Raw genomic sequence first — 18622 nt, 5'->3', positions numbered from 1 at the left:
TGTGCCACGGGTGTACACGTGTTCCCAATCCTGAACCCCCCTCCCACCTCCCTCCCCATACCATCCCTCTGGGTCATCCCATGGAACATTTTTCATACTCACTGTATTTGGAATTTCAGTCACTAACAGGGACTAAATCTTGGCATCAAGGGAATATTATCATGGCCATAAAAAAAAAGGCAAACTTTTAGCAGTTTGATAATTTATTATTTCATTCTGTTGGGTCTTCATTCAACAAAGATTTCTAATCATCCATGTGCCAGGCTTAACTAATAAATCTATGCAAGACCCAAAGGAGTGGGCTCTTTCACCCATTACAACTGATGAGAAATGCCACTAGTGGGCTTCCCTGGGGGCTCAGTGGTAAAGAATCCACCTGTCAATGCAGGAAATACGGGTTTGATCCCTGATCTGGGAAGATCCCACATGCCATGGAGCAACTAAGCCCATGTTTACTTAGTGCCCATGTGCCACAATTACTGAGCCTGTGCTCAGCATGGGGGCCACAACTAGGAAGCCCAAGTGCTGCAACTCCCTAAAGCCTGTGCTCCAAGAGAAGCCACCGCAATGAGAAGCCCATGCACCGCAACTAGAGAGGAGTCCCTACTCACCCAAACTAGAGAAAAGCCCACACAGCAACGAAGACCCAGCATGGCCAAAGTAAATAAATAAATAAAATTATTTTTTAAAAAGGCAATGTCACTAGTGAAAATACCACAAATGGTCCCTCCAAACGATTTACTGCTATTTTCTGTGTACAATGCTATCTTTCCCCTTTCCCAGAATTTGTTTTTTCATGTTTTCCTCTACTTTCCTCTCCCCATCCCACCCACCATCTAAAGCAATAAGCCTTTTGGGGACATCTATAAGCACTGCTTATTTTTTTGTTTGTTTTGAGATATTTTACCTGAGGCATTTTCTGACTCTATATTAATTCATTCAATAAATATTTACTAAGTTTCTTGCATGAAACAGGCATCTTTAGAGATACTGTAGTTCACACAGTGAGGAAGAGACTAGGGAATCCCTGCCCTCAAGGAGCTTAGACCATAAAATAAACCATAAACACATGTGAGAATTCTTCATGACTTTCCTAAATCCCTCAAGCTACACAAATAAGTATTAAAATATGGGAATATTTTAATGTGCCTTAAAAATAAAACTTCTAGTTTTTAAAAGGAATTAAATTTGGGTAGCTGGAACAGTGCTCATTTACAGAGACTAGGTAGTTGGATTCTTATGGTGGCTCGGCAGTAAAGAATCTGCCTGCAATTCAGGAGACGAGGTAGCAGCCTAGGGTTGAATCCCTGGGTCAAGAAGATCTCATGGAGAAGGAAATAGCAACCCACTTCAGTATTCTTGTGTGGGAAATCCCATGGGCAGAGGAGCCTGGTGGACCTCAGTCCTTATAGTTGCAAAGAGTCCCACATGACCGAGCATGCACAAGCACGAGAACACAGAATAACAAGCCCTAATCCGGGTTCCCCTGGACACTAGTCTTGCACAGTAAACAGATTTTGTGTGGGAAGAATAGAAGCCAGGAGACCATCAGGAAGCTTACACAGTTGTCCCAGCAAGACTGAATGATAATCAGGGTGGTAACAGAATAAAAAGAAATTAAGAGTTTCAGGATGCATTTAAAATAAAGACAGGAACAGGAAAATAGCTGATAACTCTTTAGTTCCATGGCCATAAAGGAAAAAGCTGACTTTAGTAGACATTGCACTTCCCTGCATTAGCAATGGACAGCCAAAAGGCAAGTTATTATTTTATATTAAGAGAGTACCAGTACACTCTCCACTTACAAATAAAGAACAAAGGTCCAGAGAGGTGAAATAGCTGTTTTAAGCCTTCAAGAGCTGCTGTCACCTGCATTTCCCATTTCCTATTTTCCAGCCCAGGGACTTTTCCATTAACCAGCACCTCCTTCCTCCGACTCAGCTCAGTACCTTATTCAATATCTTGCATGACTTTCTTTGGAAAGGAATTTTATTATATAATTTATCTTTAATCCGTATTTTTTTCTGAGCCTAATGAATGTAAAGTATATAATATCAGGATTATAGTTTAAAAGCTTAGTTTTGGTAGCCATACTTGCACCATTACTCTAAACCTTTATTTTAAAAGAACAAAAAGCCAAAGAAGAAACTTGGAATTAGTATTTCCTTTATCTGCTTTCACAAGCAATTTCAATTCATCCTGAGTCCCCCAAACCAGATTTTTCCCTTTTCTATATATGGAATAGCCTTGGTTCACTTTGTTTTATAAATGGAATAATTTAGTGGAATGTCTGTGTTACTGAAGAACATTCAAAGGATTAGTGTATTAACAATCCCACAGCAATAGTATAGGCTCCTGGCATCATAATGTGAGGACCAGCATTAAGGTAGCAGAGTACAGGGAAGGGCATCTGACATGTCCAAGATCAAACCTTGCCTTTGACACTAAAGTTCTTAACATCTCAAAGCATCAGTTTCCTCATTGTAAAATGGGGATCATAATACTTAACCCTGATGGCACTATTTGTGAAGACTAAATAAGGTATAGAAATACGCCCAGCATCTTGACCAGATATGAATGCTAGAACCAGCTAATTCTCCATTTAGATTTGAGTATCACAAGACCTAACAACCTTGTTGAAGTTCAATATTTGTCTCATGCAATAAGAAATCTAATGGCATTTTTAAAACCCTTATGTTACTACAGTTAAGACACAAACAAGCTTTTGGAATAAAATCAACTTATCTCATATTTCAACAAATGCCTTCATTGTAATTTTGAATCTGATGAGCAAATAAGTAAAAAAAAAAAAAGCATCTTTATTAAGATACATAGAACTGAGCATGCATGTATATTTACATTAAGATGTACACTGTAATGATTATTAATTGTATTAAAAAGCATCAAACAGAATTCCTATTCCTCTTTAATCTCTTCTCATAAATCAAGCCCATAAACCCCCCTTTTAAAGCAAAGATTTCAACTCATGAAAGGATCTTACCTTATAGTACCTTAGTGGAAGTTCTCAATGTCATTTATTCCGCCTCTAATTAGCACACAGGTGCTAGAAGAGAATAAGAAAATGGAGCTCACACAAAGCCAGGATCCTGGAGAAGGGAAAGTCAACTATTACACACAATGATTTGAAGAAATATAAGAAAACTACAACATTTCGTAGAAAGTGATTTCATATATCATGACACAGGTGGTCAGAGAGTTAAGGAACCTGTTATTGACAAAGGAAACCTACATATTGAACTTTGGATGAAAGGCTTTCTACAGTTTCACCTCTCATACCTGCCAAAGCTCCAGACACAAAGAAAGGCATCAAGTAAGAAGGAAACAAAAGAAGTTGCTTATCCCTTATTCTATGTGTTAGCGATGGTATCTTACTTTTCAGTAAATCAGTCACACTGTCTACTTAGAAGTTCTAGTCCACTATCTTCTTCCAGACACTATTGGGAGTATATACATACTATTATCTTATGACTAGCTAAATTCTAACACAGAGATAGAACCAAATCTTTATAAACTGAACTATAATTGACATACAATATCCCATTAGTTTCAGGTGTACAACAGTGATTCGCTATTTGTACACATTATGAAATGATCACTGCCATTAAACCTAGATACCATCTGTCATGGTATCTAGAATTGGTACCATGGTATCTAGAATCTATGCTTTTGAACTGTGGTTTTGGACTCTTGAGAGTCCCTTGTACTGCAAGGAGATCCAACCAGTTCATCCTAAAGGAAATCAGTCCTGAATATTCATTGGGAGGACTGATGCTGAAGCTGAAACTCCAATACTTTGGCCACGTGATGCAAAGAACTAACTCATTGGAAAAGACCGTGATGCTGGGAAAGATTGAAGGTGGGAGGAGAAGGGGACAGAGGATGAGATTGTTGGATGGCATCACCGACTCAATGGACATGAGTTTGATAAACTCCGGGAGTTGGTGATGGACAGGGAGGCCTGGCATGCTGCCGTTCATGGGGTCGCAAAAAGTCTGACAGGACTGAGCGACTGAAGTGAACTGAAATGAACCATCTGTCACGGTACAAAGTTGTTACAATATTATTGGTTGTATTCCCTATGCTGTGCATTGTATCAATGTGACTTATTATTTTACAATTGGAATTTTTAAACTCTTAATCTCCTTCACTTATTTCATCTGTTTTCCCATCTCTCTCCCCTCTTGTAGCCATCAATTTGTCTTCTGTATCTATGAGTCTATTTTATTTTGTCCATTTACTTGCTTTTTATACTCCACATATAAGTGAAATCATACGGTATTTATTTTATTCCCTCTGGCTTATTTCCCTTAGCATAATACCCTCTGCTGCTGCTGCTAAGTCGCTTCAGTCGTGTCCGACTCTGTGTGATCCCAGAGATGACAGCCCACCAGGCTCCCCCGTCCCTGGGATTCTCCAGGCAAGAACACTGGAGTGGGTTCCTATTTCCTTCTCCATAATACCCTCTAGGTCTACACATGTTGTTACAAATGACAAGATTTCATTCCTTTTTATGGTTAACATTCCAGAATATTGCATCTTCTTTATCCACTCTTTTATCAAGACACAGTTCAATTGCATCTATATCTTGGAGACTGCAAATAATAGGGGAACATATATCTTTTAAAATTAGTGTTTTTGTTTTCTCTGGCTAATTATCCAGAAGTGCAATTGCTGGATCATACGGTAGTTCTAGTTTTAATTTTTTGAGGAACCTCCATACTGTTTTCCATAGTGGTTGCAATTTATATTCCAAGCAACAGGGTACTAGGGTTCCTTTTTCTACTCATTCTTGCCAACACTTGTTATTTCCTGTCTTTTTGATAACAGTTATTCTGACAGGCATTAGGTTGTATTATAGGTTTTTTTTTTTTTTTAATGTGGACTATTTACTTACTTTTGACTGCACTGGGTCTTTGATGCTGTGTGTGGGCTCTCTCTAGCTGTGGTGAGTGGGGGCTACTCTCTAGTACAGTACACACACAGACTTCTCATTGCAGTGGCTTCTCTTGTTGCGGAACACAGGCTCTAGAGTGCACAGGCTTCAATAGTTGTGGCGCATGGACTTGGTAGATGCAGCTTGCAGGCTCCAGAGCATGGGCTCAGTAGTTGTGACACACAGACTTTGTTGCCCCACGGCATGGGGGATCTTCTCAGACCAGGGATTGAACTGATGGCCTCTGCATTGCAAGGTAGATTCTTAACCACTGGACCAACAGGGAAGTGCCTCACTGTAGTTTTGATTTGCATATTTACCTGATAACTAGTCATGCTGAGCATCTTTAGGTGGCTACCTGTATATTTGTAAAATATACATTTGTAAAAATGTCTCATCAGGTCTTCTGTCCATTTCCTAATCAGATTACTTTTTTTTTTTTTTTTTGACATTTAGTGGTATGAGTTTTTAAAACATATTTTGGATTTCAGTCCCTTATCAGATATACTGTTTGCAAATATCTTGGGATATAATCAAATCTGAAAGAAAATCTCATAACCCCATTTTGGACACTGATATTTATAATTTTAAAGAGCACAGAGCCTAAGAATTGGGCCCTGAATCTTAGAAAAGCATCTCTCTTAGAAAGTTGGCCGAGAGAAAGAAAAAGGCACCAAGTTTCATGAGAGGAGAAGGAGGGAAATCTGTTCTTGTGAGGGATGTCCTTGAGGGTAGAGCATCCATCCGGAAGGAACAGTAAGCACCAGAGGAGAATTTGAGGATGAAACCTGACAAGATATTATTGGATTTTTAAAAGGAGGACCTTGCAGTTTCCTGAGAGGTGAAGGTTAAGTCAGATGACCAGAGGATGAGAAGAGGCTGCAAGGTGAGAGGTAGAGGGATTCTAGGGGCATGTGTGGAGGGATTTCCTCAGCAAGGATGAGAGAAGCTCTTCTGAGACTGTGCAACAGGATAATCCGAGAGATGGAGGAAAGCTTGATTAATAATTTAGAGATAGGTTTGTATCTCACATGTCTTTTTAAAAAAGTATCAATTTGCAAAGGACTGGGGAAAAAGAAAAGAAAAAAAGCCATTGGTCCTTCATAGTTTGAGAAGCACTATTTTAAAGAACATCAGCCACTTTGCCAGCTCAGCATCCCTCCCCTTTTAGGGCATCTCCCTCTGCTATGGCTCCCAGTGCTGAAACTATCCATCAAAGGACCCTCTCCTACTTCGGCAAAAGGAGGGCACCTGACCCAAGGGAGGCCTCTTAGATTGCTCTTCTTTTGGGAGCCCCAGTCAGAGAAACGTGTCCTAAGGAAAGCAATGGTAGAAGTTAATCTTTAATGAGACCCATTCACTTTATGCATGGGGAGACTGAGGCTAGTGAGTCAGTGAGCAGAGGTCACTTGAGTCCAGGCTATCTTTCCCACTAACGGCTCTGCTATTTAGATTCTGGCATCTCTTTAGGAAACAGTATCTCTACAATGGGAACTTCATGAGAAAATTCAGTAGTATAGTAACACACTCATTCCTACTAGAGGAAGTGATGGGTAAGTCTTCAAACAAGGAAAACCAATCTTGCTGCCAAAAATGCAATCCATAAGAGTCTAAAATAAAGAAAGTATAATCAAGGAATATGGAGGCCTCTTTAATACTGCTTTCTGTTTTTCCTCTGAAAACAGACATTTTTCTGCTGTACGGGACATACCAGTGAGCCTGGAATTCATATTTCACCATAGATTCTTTGAATCTAATGGGCCAAAAGGCAAGTACTCTTTGAGTTCCACTGAGGCATGGGCCAGTCTTATAGTAACTTACTAAGTGTCTTGCACACAGTAGTTTCTCAGTAAGTCTTTGTTACATGGGTTTTATCATTAAAACTAATAAATATCCAGAACACACTTGCCTAATTTACAATTAGGGGTCCCAACATGCCTACATATTGAGATTCACATCATTTAAAGTACGTAAATACATATCTCTCAATAATAAAAATTAAGTTGCATGATTAATAACCAAAAGAAACAAACATCATTCAATCACTAAGGTATCTACTAATAAAAAGACCTTCTGTGCTAAATGAACCAGAGAACAATAAATAAGATTGAACACCCTGAGGTTTATCTAAGTTTCTCTAGTATTAGATTGAGCAAGTATTCATTTTGAAAACCAGCAAGGGAACTGGCTTTCACCCTGGCTTCACATTCACTCTATTGCAAATTAATTGTATATGACATTCATGAAGGAATAAGCTTCAAATCTCTTAGTATAAATGACAGGCTCTTTTGAATGCTAGCAAACATGGCTTAAAAGGTTTCATAATCAAAATATGATTGGTGATTCCAGAGACTGTCGCTGTAATTATGCAGTGAGCTAAATAATTTGGAAAACAAAGAAAGAGACAGAATAATAATTATGGAAGACCAGGTGTCAGGCTCTTTTAATAGGTCAACAAAACATGACCTTGATTTAGGATGTATATAGAGAATGGTAGGCTATTTTGATAGTATCTTTAAAGTATCAGTTTCTTTCTATCAGCTTATCAGGTGTTTCTCGAACACAGACTCTGAGAAGACCACTCAACGAGGTAGTAGTTTTGGAGGCTTAATATGATAATTTGAGCTGTTCCATTTCCTTAAAATTTTTTCAAAAATCAGATTTCCCTATTTTCTAATTATTTTGAATGTGTATATTCTCCTATGCCTAGGAAGATGCAAAGCATCTTAATGGATATTTTGCAATCTAAGTGGATGATAAATGAATCTGTAGCCCTCTAATTTGGACAGCATTATACCTGCTCACAGTTTTGAAACAAATAAGCTTAACTAATTAACTTCTAGAATTTGGATGAAATTAGAGCTGAAACTCTCAGAGAAGACCTAGAATATTTCCCCACTTAATTTCACAATATCTTTATCTGAAGACCAAATAACAAGGGCTTTGACAAAATTGAGCCTAACAATTTGTTTCATGGGAATAGGATAAATATAGTTTCAAAATGTAGATATTATGCTAGGTCTGGTTTGCATTCAGTATTCATGAAAAAACAGCATTCACTAAATATCGCTGTTCATTCAGATTTATATTCTGATTTGTTTCCTTCAGAGCTCTTCTCACTTTAGCCAGCCCATCACATCCAGAGAGAGAGAGAGAGAGGGGACTAATGAAAAGATGCAACAGTTCTTATGAGTAAAATTATTCATTCCTTTGTAACTGAAGGAAAACAAAAATAGCAGCAGGTGAAACAGGTTAAGAGAACAAGTTGTTTCTAGTGCACCAGACTTGTTATGTTTCCCATTTGCAGAGGAGCTTCAGGGATCAAATAACTGTCTCTAAGTTGACCAATAAGAAACAGGTAAAATTGATATACAAAAGCTTGGATCTTTTCCATTTTAAATTCCACTTAACAATAGAATCAATATTAACAACAACAGCAACAACAAATATTTACTGAATGATTGCCATATTCCAGGTGCTATTCCAAGGCCTTGACATACATCCAATCATTTCATCTTCACAGCCCTATTGTTACTTGCATTTTATAGATAAAGAAACAGATATCTGCTCGCTTGCTCTGTGTAGAACCACAGCTCTACAGAGATTATTGAGACAAAAACTTGGTGCTGAGTCATCTTTTGCCATCTACATTCCTTTGCCTTTGTCCATCCTTATTTTAGTCATCCAAGTAAATTAATGTTTACTTATTAACACAACTCCTGGTTTGAATGGTAGAGGTTCCATTGGCTTTTTATTTTCTACAAGGATTGTGAAAAAAGGTTTAGCTGTTTTGATTAATGGGCATTACAGCAGCACAACAAGAGTTTTTGGTGGATATCAAGTGCTCTAAAATAGACTCTACCTGGGTATTCCAGGCAGCACAACACTGTGGAAGGGGAGACAGCAAATGAGAATGGCATTGGAGAGAAAGAAAAGCACTCACTTTGGCAGTTTTTTTTTTTTTTTTTAATCAATTGAGTGCTGTGTCACCCTTGACTGAAGCTTGTGAGTGAAGACTGTTCCTGCCACATTAGAAAACAAAGGATGTTGTGGCCATCAGGCCATCAGCCACTTCAGCTGCCCCTTAACAGTGTAACCTGAGGGGATTCAGGAAGAAGAAAAGCAGAACACTAGTATGAAATAGTTATGGTTCATATCAAAGGAATTATTTTAATAAGCTCAGACTCTTGCAACTTCCTATACATAGAAGAGTGCTAAATTCATTACCTAGAGATGTGTATTTCTCTTTAATTAACTATAATCATTTGATGTTCTGAGTATCGAGTTACTTTCAAAAAACGCCTTTGTATCCTGACTCCTCCGTTACCTCTTCAGAGCAGTCCAACAATGGCTGTCTCCTGGGCGGAAGTCCTCCGTATGTCTGCCCACTAAAACAGAATTCTCAGCTTTTAGACAGTGCATTGTTTTCAGCTGACAGATGTCTGAGGAGACACTACAAACCCAGAAGAATGGCCACTGAGCTAGGCTGGGCTGATGGACAGCACAGTATCAGAAGTCTTCTGGGTAGGTTCCATATTTGTTATCAAGATGGTAGCCAACTTGTTGGCTCATACAAGCTGATAAGCCCTCAGCCAGTGATTGGAAGCATGGGCAAAGTTCAGTATTCTGGGGTAAGTGGACTGGTTAATAGTGTAGCAGGTCAGATTATTAAATCTCTTACCTTCGGAGGAGGTGTGCTGGGGTGGGGGGTGGCATCTACGTTTAAGAATGAGGAGAGCAAAACAGGATCTGAAGAAGTTAAACTAAAGACTGTCTCTTGCCAAGACCTACTCCAGATCACTTGAGTGTTCTCCCAAAAGCCACTAACAGAGGAATGAGTCCCATTGAATGCACAGAGACTGGGTAGGCCTGAGACTTGCAAGATGATAGCTTTAAATTCTTACAAGTCCCTGAGCCTGAGGCCTACAGGAGTGGATACTGAGACTCTTATAAAGTCTCATTACACCAAGAGTTCAAGAAATTCAAGGCAGTATCAAATGACAATTAAGTGGAAAGTATTGTTTTCCGTTTCAGTTTTGGCAGAGAGTCTTAATGGGAGAAGAAAATGTTACCCTCATTTGTAGAAAAGGACCACTTGTCAATCCAATTTCAGCAAACCTAATCTCATACTGCTGAGATAAAAGTTGGAGGCTGAATTCAACTTGATACACAAAACAGGGTGAAGAGTATTACTCAAACTTTGTAATTTCACTTTTTGTCCTATGGACATAGAAAAGTGACTAAAAGGAATTTCACCAATAATATTAATGTTTGTTTGTTGGTTCTTTCTGTAATTAGATGTAATTTCTGTGTTCTTCTATATTTTGATTTTTTTATAAATCAGAAAAAAGTATTAGCAACCAACTAATACTTCTATCAGATCAGATCAGATCATACTTCTATAGTGGCAGTTAAATAATAGAAACTGATGACTTCTAACATCTGAGATTTAAACAGTTCTTTCTGCACTAAAGCTGTTTTAAAAGGAAAAGTTTTTAAAAGACATATTTTTAAACATAACTCTTTAGAAAGATATATGCATATATTCTGCATAAAATGTTAAAGACATTTTAACAATTTAACAAAATAATGCATGCCTTTATAAAATTAGACTTTAAAGATTATGACTGCTGGCTGGAAAAGGCAGTTAAATGTCACTTAAATTTACTGCTTTTACTAAAAGATGGAGCGAAAACTTAGAAAGCAGAAACTTAGCATAAAATGAAACATATACAACTTTAGTATCCTATAGTATCCCAGGCCTATTTTTCTCCCTGTTATGGACTGAATTGTGTCTTCCTCAAAGTAATAGGTTAAAGCTATAAGTCCCAATGTGATTTAAACAGGATCTTAAGGTTGCGGCTGTAATTCAACAAGAATGATGTCCTTGTAAGAAGAAGTACCTGAGTGCACTTGAGAACATGTGCTCTCCCTTCCCCTCCCACCCCAAACCCCATCCATACAAAAAAGGCCACAGGACACACTGACAAGGCACTGTCTGCAAGCCAAGGACAGAGGCCTCCCAGAAACTGACTCTGATGGCACGTTGATCTTGACCCATCAGGCTCCAGAACTAGGAAAGAAGAAATGTGTGTAGTTAAGCTACCTAGTTTGGCATTTTGTTATACCAACCCTAGACTAGTACATTCCCAATGTTATATTCAATTCTACAGTGAACAAAAGCCTACAGATTATGTTGAGCTTTATCTGTAGTTTTGGCTTCTACCTTTCCTTAAAACTCATAAATTTATAGAATGTTTAAGCTGAAAAAAAAGAATCACTTAGCCCAGGTCCTACCATTTCTGAATTTTGTCCTTGGTTTCCAAGTGGTGAATTTAAAATGAAATATGACCTTTGAGTAAAACATGTATGATGCCAAAAGAGAAATATCCCTCTTTGCTAACTAACACCTTTCAGTATAAGGATAAAAATCAAATGAGGACATTCCAAAACCATAGCTCCTTTCATAATACAATTAATTTGAAGGCAATTCATATCACTGGATATTGTGTAGGAACTATTATATCTTTAATTCAAAGAATGAAGGTTATTTATTACATATGATTCACCACAATATTAAATTGGTAAGATAGGGTGATCAAAAAGTAGTTAATCTGTATAACTGGTAGAAACGAGGTAGGAAGAAAAGCCATAGGTTACAAACTTACACTTTTTCTTTTATCCAGAGAAATTATTAATTTTTACCTTTTTATTCACAGTGGAGACAGAGTTATGTATGAGTTGATATATGCATTTGTGGATAAGCTTAGAGATCAACTTATTTCTAATGCTAAAGTACCTATGTTAACAGAGTGGGAAGAATACTAAGGAGAAGGAAGCTGTTTTGCTCACCCTGGTTCTGTCATTAATTTTTTTGTTCTTACAGCTCAATCTCTGTCAGCCTGAATTCTAGGCTGCCTAGCAACTTAGAAGCAGAATTAAATGACTATCCTTGTATAATAATACATAATAAAATAGTTTTTTTCTAAGTAATAAAGCTCATTTAATAAATGAAACAATACTCAAGTTACATAAAAGAAAAAAATGATTTTATTTCCTCTCATTCTCACTCCCAAATTCGGTCCCTTAAATGTTAAATTTGATGTTTATCATCCCATGTATTTTCTCTTTTCATTCAAAATTACCATTTCCTTTACTGTTCTTCTGTCACTATATTATAATGCATATTCTCTTCTCAGTAAACAATGCAGCACAACTTCCTCATCCATCCCAGTGGATCTAACACATGCTTTTTAAAAAATTTTATTTATTTATTTTAATTGGAGGCTAATTACTTTACAATATTGTAGTGGTTTTTGCCATACATTGACATGAATCAGCCATGGGTGTACATGTATCCCCCATCCTGAACCCCCCTTCCACCTCCCTCCCCATCCCACCCCTCAGGGTCATCCCAGTGCACCAGCCCTGAGCACCCTGCCTCATGCATCAAACCTGGACTGGTGATCTATTTCACATATGGTAATACACATGTTTCAATGCTATTATCTCAAATCATCCCACCTTCGCCTTCTCCCACAGAGTCCAAAAGTCTGTTCTTTACATCTGTATCTCTTTTGCTGTCTCGCATATAGGGCAGCATTACCCTCTTTCTAAATTCCATATATATGCATTAATATACTATATTGGTGTTTTTCTTTCTGACTTACTTCACTCTGTATAATAGGCTCAAGTTTCATCAACCTCATTAGGGCTGATTCAAATGCATTCTCTTTAATGGCTGAGTAATACTCCATTGTGTATAGTACCACAGCTTTCTTATCTATTCGTCTGCCAATGGACATCTAGATTGCTTCCATGTCCTAGCTATTGTAAACAGTTCTGTGATGAACATTGCGGTACATGTGTCTCTTTCATTTAGGGTTTCCTTGGTGTGTATGACCAGTAGTGGGATTGTTGGGTCATATGGGAGGTCTATTTCCAGTTTTTTAAGGAATCTCCACACTGTACTCCATAGTGGCTGTACTTGTTTGCATTCTCACCAACAGTGTAAGAGGGTTCATTTTTCTCCACACCCTCTTCAGCATTTATTATTTGGAGACTTTTTGATAGCAGCCCTTCTGACTGGTGTGAAATGATACCTCATTGTGATTTTAATTTGCATATATCTGATAATGAGTGATGTTGAGCATCTTTTCATATGTTTTTTAGCCATCTGTATGGTGTCTTTGGAGAAATGACTGTTTAGTTCTTTGGCCCGTTTTTTTTGATTAGGTCGTTTATTTTTCTGGAATTGAGCAGTAGGAGCTACTTGTATATTTTTGAGATTAATTCTTTGTCAGTTATTTTGTTTGCTATTATTTTCTCCCATTCTGAAGGCTGTCTTTTCACCTTGTTTATAGTTTCCTTTGTTGTGCAAAAGCCATTAAGTTTAATTAGGTCCCATTTATTTTTGCTTTTATTTCCATTACTCTGGGAAGTGGGTCGCAGAGGATCCTGCTATAATTTATGTCAGAGAATGTTTTGCCTACATTTTCCTATAGGAGTTTTATAGTTTCTGGTCTTACATTTAGATCTTTAATCCATTTTGAGTTTATTTTTGTGTATGGTGTTAGAAAGTGTTCTAGTTTCATTCTTTTACATGTGGTTGACCAGTTTTCCCAGCACCACTTGTTAGAGAGATTGTCTTTTCTCCATTGTATATTTTTGCCTTTTTTGTCAAAGATAAGATGTCCACAGGTGCATGGATTTATCTCTGGGCTTTCTGTTTTGTTTCATTGATCTATATTTCTGTCTTTGTGCCAGTACCATACTGTCTTGATGACTGTAGCTTTGTAGTAGAGTCTGAAGTCAGATAGCTTGATTCCTCCATTTCCATTCTTCTTTCTCAAGATTGCTTTGGCTATTCGAGGTTTTTTGTATTTCCATAGAAATTGTGAAATTATTTGTTCTAGTTCTCTGAAAAATACCGTTGGCAGCTTGATAGGGATTGCATTGAATCTATAGATTGCTTTGGGTAGTATACTCATTTTCACTATATTGATTCTTCCGATTCATGAACATGGTATATTTCTCCATCTATTTGTGTCATCTTTGATTTCTTTCATCAGTGTTTTATAGTTTTCTATATATAGGTCTTTTGTTTCTTTAGGTAGATTTATTCCTAAGTATTGTATTATTTTCATCACAATGGTGAATGGAATTGTTTCCTTAATTTCTCTTTCTGTTTTCTCATTGTTAGTGTATAGGAATACAAGGGATTTCTGTGAGTTAATTTTATATCCTGCAACTTTACTATATTCATTAATTAGCTCTAGTAATTTTCTGGTGGTGTCTTTAAGGTTTTCTATGTAGAGGATCATGTCATCTGCAAACAGTGAGAGTTTTACTTCTTCTTTCCCAATCTGGATTTCTTTTATTTCTTTTTCTTTTCTGATTGCTGTGACTGAAACTTCCAAAACTATGTTGAATAGTAGTGGTGAGAGTGGGCACCCTTGTCTTGTTCCTGACTTTAGGGGAAATGCTTTCAATTTTTCACCATTGAGGATAATGTTTGCTGTGGGTTTATCATATATATCATATATGGCTTTTATTATGTTGAGGTATGTTCTTTCTATTCCTGCTTTCTGGAGGGTTTTTATCATAAATGGATGTGGAATTTTTTCAAAGGCTTTCTCTGCATCTACTGAGATAATCATATGGTTTTTAGCTTTCAATTCTAAAACATGCATTGTAAGAACTGATGAATCCATTTCAACATGGATATGCCACAATTTATTTAATCCATTTATGTTTATGGGATTAGAATCACTTCTTTTTTAAATTATAAACAATTTAGCAATTATAATCCTCTTGTCTCTGTACATTTATGTTAATTTTTATAGTTATACAGTTAAAACTAGAATTTATAGGTCCTAGGGTCATCACATTTATTTTAGTAGATAATGTTAGTGACTTATCAAAAAGATATAACAATTTTGTTTCCCACTTTCCTCATCATAATTGGACATTATCTCTATTGATCAATCAATAAGTCTATCTGATTTTTGGAAAGAAAAACAGTATTCTCAGCAAAATCTCTTTATTATCTGTAGGTTCTCAGGGGCACTCTTGTACCAAGGGCAGAGTGGAAACAATCCTTGGCCAATATTCCAGAGCTGAGTCATAAAATGGAAATATGTGCTGAGGCACTTCAGTTGTGTCCGACTCTTTGTGACCCCATGGAGTGTAGCCTGCCAGGCCTCTCTGTCCAGGGGATTCTCCAGGCAAGAATACTGGAGTGGGTTGCCATTTCCTTTTCCAGGGGATCTTCCCCACTCAGGGATCAAATGCATGTCTCTTATGGCTCCTGCATTGGCAGTTGAATTCTTTACCACTAGCGCTACCTGGGGAAATGGAAATAATCCTTGGAAAAATATATTTCAGGAAAACAATAATAACTACTATTTGGAGAAAGGATTTTTAAAGGTGGTGTTGTAAGAAGTGAAAATGATAAACTCTCCTTTCAGTAAGATGCTCTACAGTTAAAAAAAAAAAAAAATCTGATTTAAAAGTCATTGCTATTATTTTCCCCACAAAATCATAAGTTTTAAAAATGTTTAACCCAACAAAGGGTTTCCTGTATTCTTGAAAGGTTCAAACAATCCACAACAAAGGAAAAGGTCCAGTCTTGAGTTCCTTAATTACATAAACAATACAGTATCTGTAAAATACTATTCTTTAGCCAGACATGATTGGGTTTAGCTGCTTGGAAATGTTAACCACATTTTTTTTTTTTTGAAGCTAACATTTCAGCAGACCCAATATAGGGGACTGCATTGTATCTCTCTCTCTTTCTGAAGTTAAACATAATATGAATAAGAAAACCAGGAAGGAGTATTTTGTATTTTTGATCAAAACAATGTTATAGAGAATGGTCAAATTATAGTGTTTCTAGTATTTTAAGGATCCACTTTTACTTATTTTTTTGAATACTATTATTGTTATCTTTATTTTAGTTTTTAAAAATTAATGTTTATTGGAGTATAGTTGCTTAAAAATGTGTGTGTTTTTGCTGTACACACACACACACACACACTCTTTTTTAGACTTCCTTCCCATTTAGGTCATCACAGAATATTGAGTAGATTTTCCTGTGCTATACAATATGTTCTCACTAGTTATCTATTTTATACATAGTAGTGTGTATATGGGAGAAGGCAATGGCACCCCACTCCAGTACTCCTGCCTGGAAAATCCCATGGATGGAGGAGCTTGGTAGGCTGCAGTCCATGGGGTCGCTAAGAGTCGGACATGACTGAGCGACTTCACTTTCACTTTTCACTTTCATGCATTGGAGAAGGAAATGGCAACCCACTCCAGTGTTCTTGCCTGGAGAATCCCAGGGATGGGGGAGCCTGGTGGGCTGCTGTCTATGGGGTCACACAGAGTCGGACACGACTGAAGCAACTTAGTAGCAGCAGCAGCAGTGTGTATATGTCAGTTCCAATCTCCCAATTCATCCCACCTTCCCCTGACCCCCTTGGTATCAAGGATCCAATTTTAAAAGGAAAAATATACCTGGAGTTTAGATTTATAAACTGATATTCTTTGGAGACCCTGCTTCGATTCCTGGGTCAGGAAGCTCCCCTGGAGAAGGAATAGGCTGCCCACTCCAGTATTCTTGGGCTTCTCCAGTGGCTCTGATGGTTAAGAATCCGTTTGCAATGCAGGAGACCTGGGTTCGGTCCCTAGGTTGGGAAGATCCCCTGGAGGAGGACATGGAAACCCACTCCAGTATTCTTGCTTGGAGAACCCCCAGGGGCAGATGAGCCTGGTGGGTTACAACCCATGGGGTTGGAAAGAGTTGGAGATGGCTGAGTGACTAAGTACAGCACAACACATTCTTTGGAGTGTTTCCATCAGGAATCAGAGAAACACCTTAAAGGATCACTAGCAAATTTGCAATCCAACATCTCTTCCTGGTAATGACACAGCCAAACTCATCAATTAAACTTTGGGATTGATTAGATGATGAATAAATTAGTAATTATATTAGCTTAGTTTAAAGCATCTAAGGTGGATATGTTTTTAAAAATTAAAATAAATAATAATAAAGGCATATCTTTCTTTATGTCTAGAACTTGCTTGTTTAGAGAATAATGTTTTTCCTTTTTTCCCAGTTTTCACTTTTCATTTCAGGACTCAGGAAGTTTCCATTTCGGGTCTTCAGCAAAAGTTAACCTGGACTCTGGGCAGTTGCTTCATTCAGTGCCTTGGTCTTCTCATTCAGAGCCTAAAGTTAAAGCCATCAACTTATTGCAAAGGAATGATAAAAATAACTGCACCTTATAAAAAGAGAAAGGAAATACTACAGCTAAGTGATAACATGGCTATATTTATTTTTTTAAATGGAAAAATAACTTGAAAACAAAACCCCTATTCTATTTAAGTCTGAGTTCTTGTCCAAGACAGGATGCTCCACATCTGATGCCCTGCTGGCGTCTCTCAGCTTCTTTCTTCTCCATATTCCCTCTTTGGGATGTTAGGTGCTTCGGAGACTCCCAAACTCCCTATAGTTAAAAGTTATCCCTATTCACTTATTCATTGGTCTGTCTCTTCCACAAGATTGTAGGTAAGGATTCTGTGCCCCAAATATGCCCGGAAGTCCACATTGCTGCCAAAATAGACACACAGCCAAGACCAGAGCAAATAATGAGGCCCTGCCTGGTCAACTCTTAACTGCAGGCACTTCTCAAAGAGAACTTCAGCTAAGTCAGACGCCTTGGGAATACCGGTGATTAAAACAAACAAGCAAGTAACAAACTTAACAACTGCAGGTAGAAACTGAGAAGATTTATAAATGTTTCTACAAGATACAAGAAAGCAGGGCATTCAGGGATACTGTCATGAAACAGTAAGAGTATGGGGACATAAAGGGGACTGTCACAAGTCATTCAATCCAGATATAAAAGGAACCTCAGTGGATCATTAACACAGTCATTTTATCTATAATTGGTATGTGTGTGTGCATCTGGAATACAATGGAAATTAACGTTAGAACTCTATATCATTTGCAGTGCTGTATGCGTGCATGTGAGCTAAGTCGTTTTAGTCGTGTCTGACTCTTTGTGACCCCGTGGATTGTAGCTGACCAGGCTCCTCTGTCCATGGGATTATCCAGGCAGGAAGAAGTGGATTGCTATGCCCTCCTCCAGGGCAGTGTTGTATATTATGCTTATTAAAAATATTGATATTTAAATACATTATAGAGACAAATTTTGACACAACACTTTACCATTTTTATAAAAAGTGACCCTTGCTGGCATTACAGTAGAGAGCCATCTTAACTATCTGGATTTTAATAAGTGACCAAGATGACACTGTTTCAAGAAGGCAAAATCAAGCAATCGAAGGACTCCCTATAGGTGTTTATGACATTTTTTAGACTTCACCTGATCCCAGGAGCTCCACAAGATTCCAGGAAGATATCTGATACTCAGATAAATCTGGGGAATATTGGCTTAAATACTATGTTATCATTATTTTTACAACAGGATTAGTTAGAAATGTTAAAACTGAGCCTTGCATTTGAATCTCCTCAAGGTAGATACATCCTGAGTCTAGTTTTTCCCCATCTTGTTTGGCCAAGTGAGGTTTTCTGAGGGGAACCAGAGTAAATGCTGTATAGCACAAACAGCTCAGGATCCTTTTCTACTTCAGAACAGG

The 18622-nt window shown here is 37.6% G+C and overlaps 1 protein-coding gene across 1 annotated transcript in view; it reads right to left on the bottom strand.

Annotated features, from left to right (window-relative positions):
- CHRM3 (cholinergic receptor, muscarinic 3) overlaps positions 1 to 18622 on the bottom strand; it is a 497135-nt gene that overhangs the window by 304019 nt on the left and 174494 nt on the right. The window contains exon 3 of the mRNA XM_010860121.1: positions 3002 to 3107. The gene's annotated coding sequence lies outside the window, so the exon portion shown is untranslated. The remainder of the gene's footprint in view (positions 1 to 3001; positions 3108 to 18622) is intronic.

This window comes from Bison bison, unplaced genomic scaffold (assembly GCF_000754665.1).
Source record: "Bison bison bison isolate TAMUID 2011002044 unplaced genomic scaffold, Bison_UMD1.0 scf7180017864462, whole genome shotgun sequence".
NCBI classification, from domain to species: domain Eukaryota; kingdom Metazoa; phylum Chordata; class Mammalia; order Artiodactyla; family Bovidae; genus Bison; species Bison bison.
This window is presented reverse-complemented; position numbering and strand designations above follow the sequence as displayed.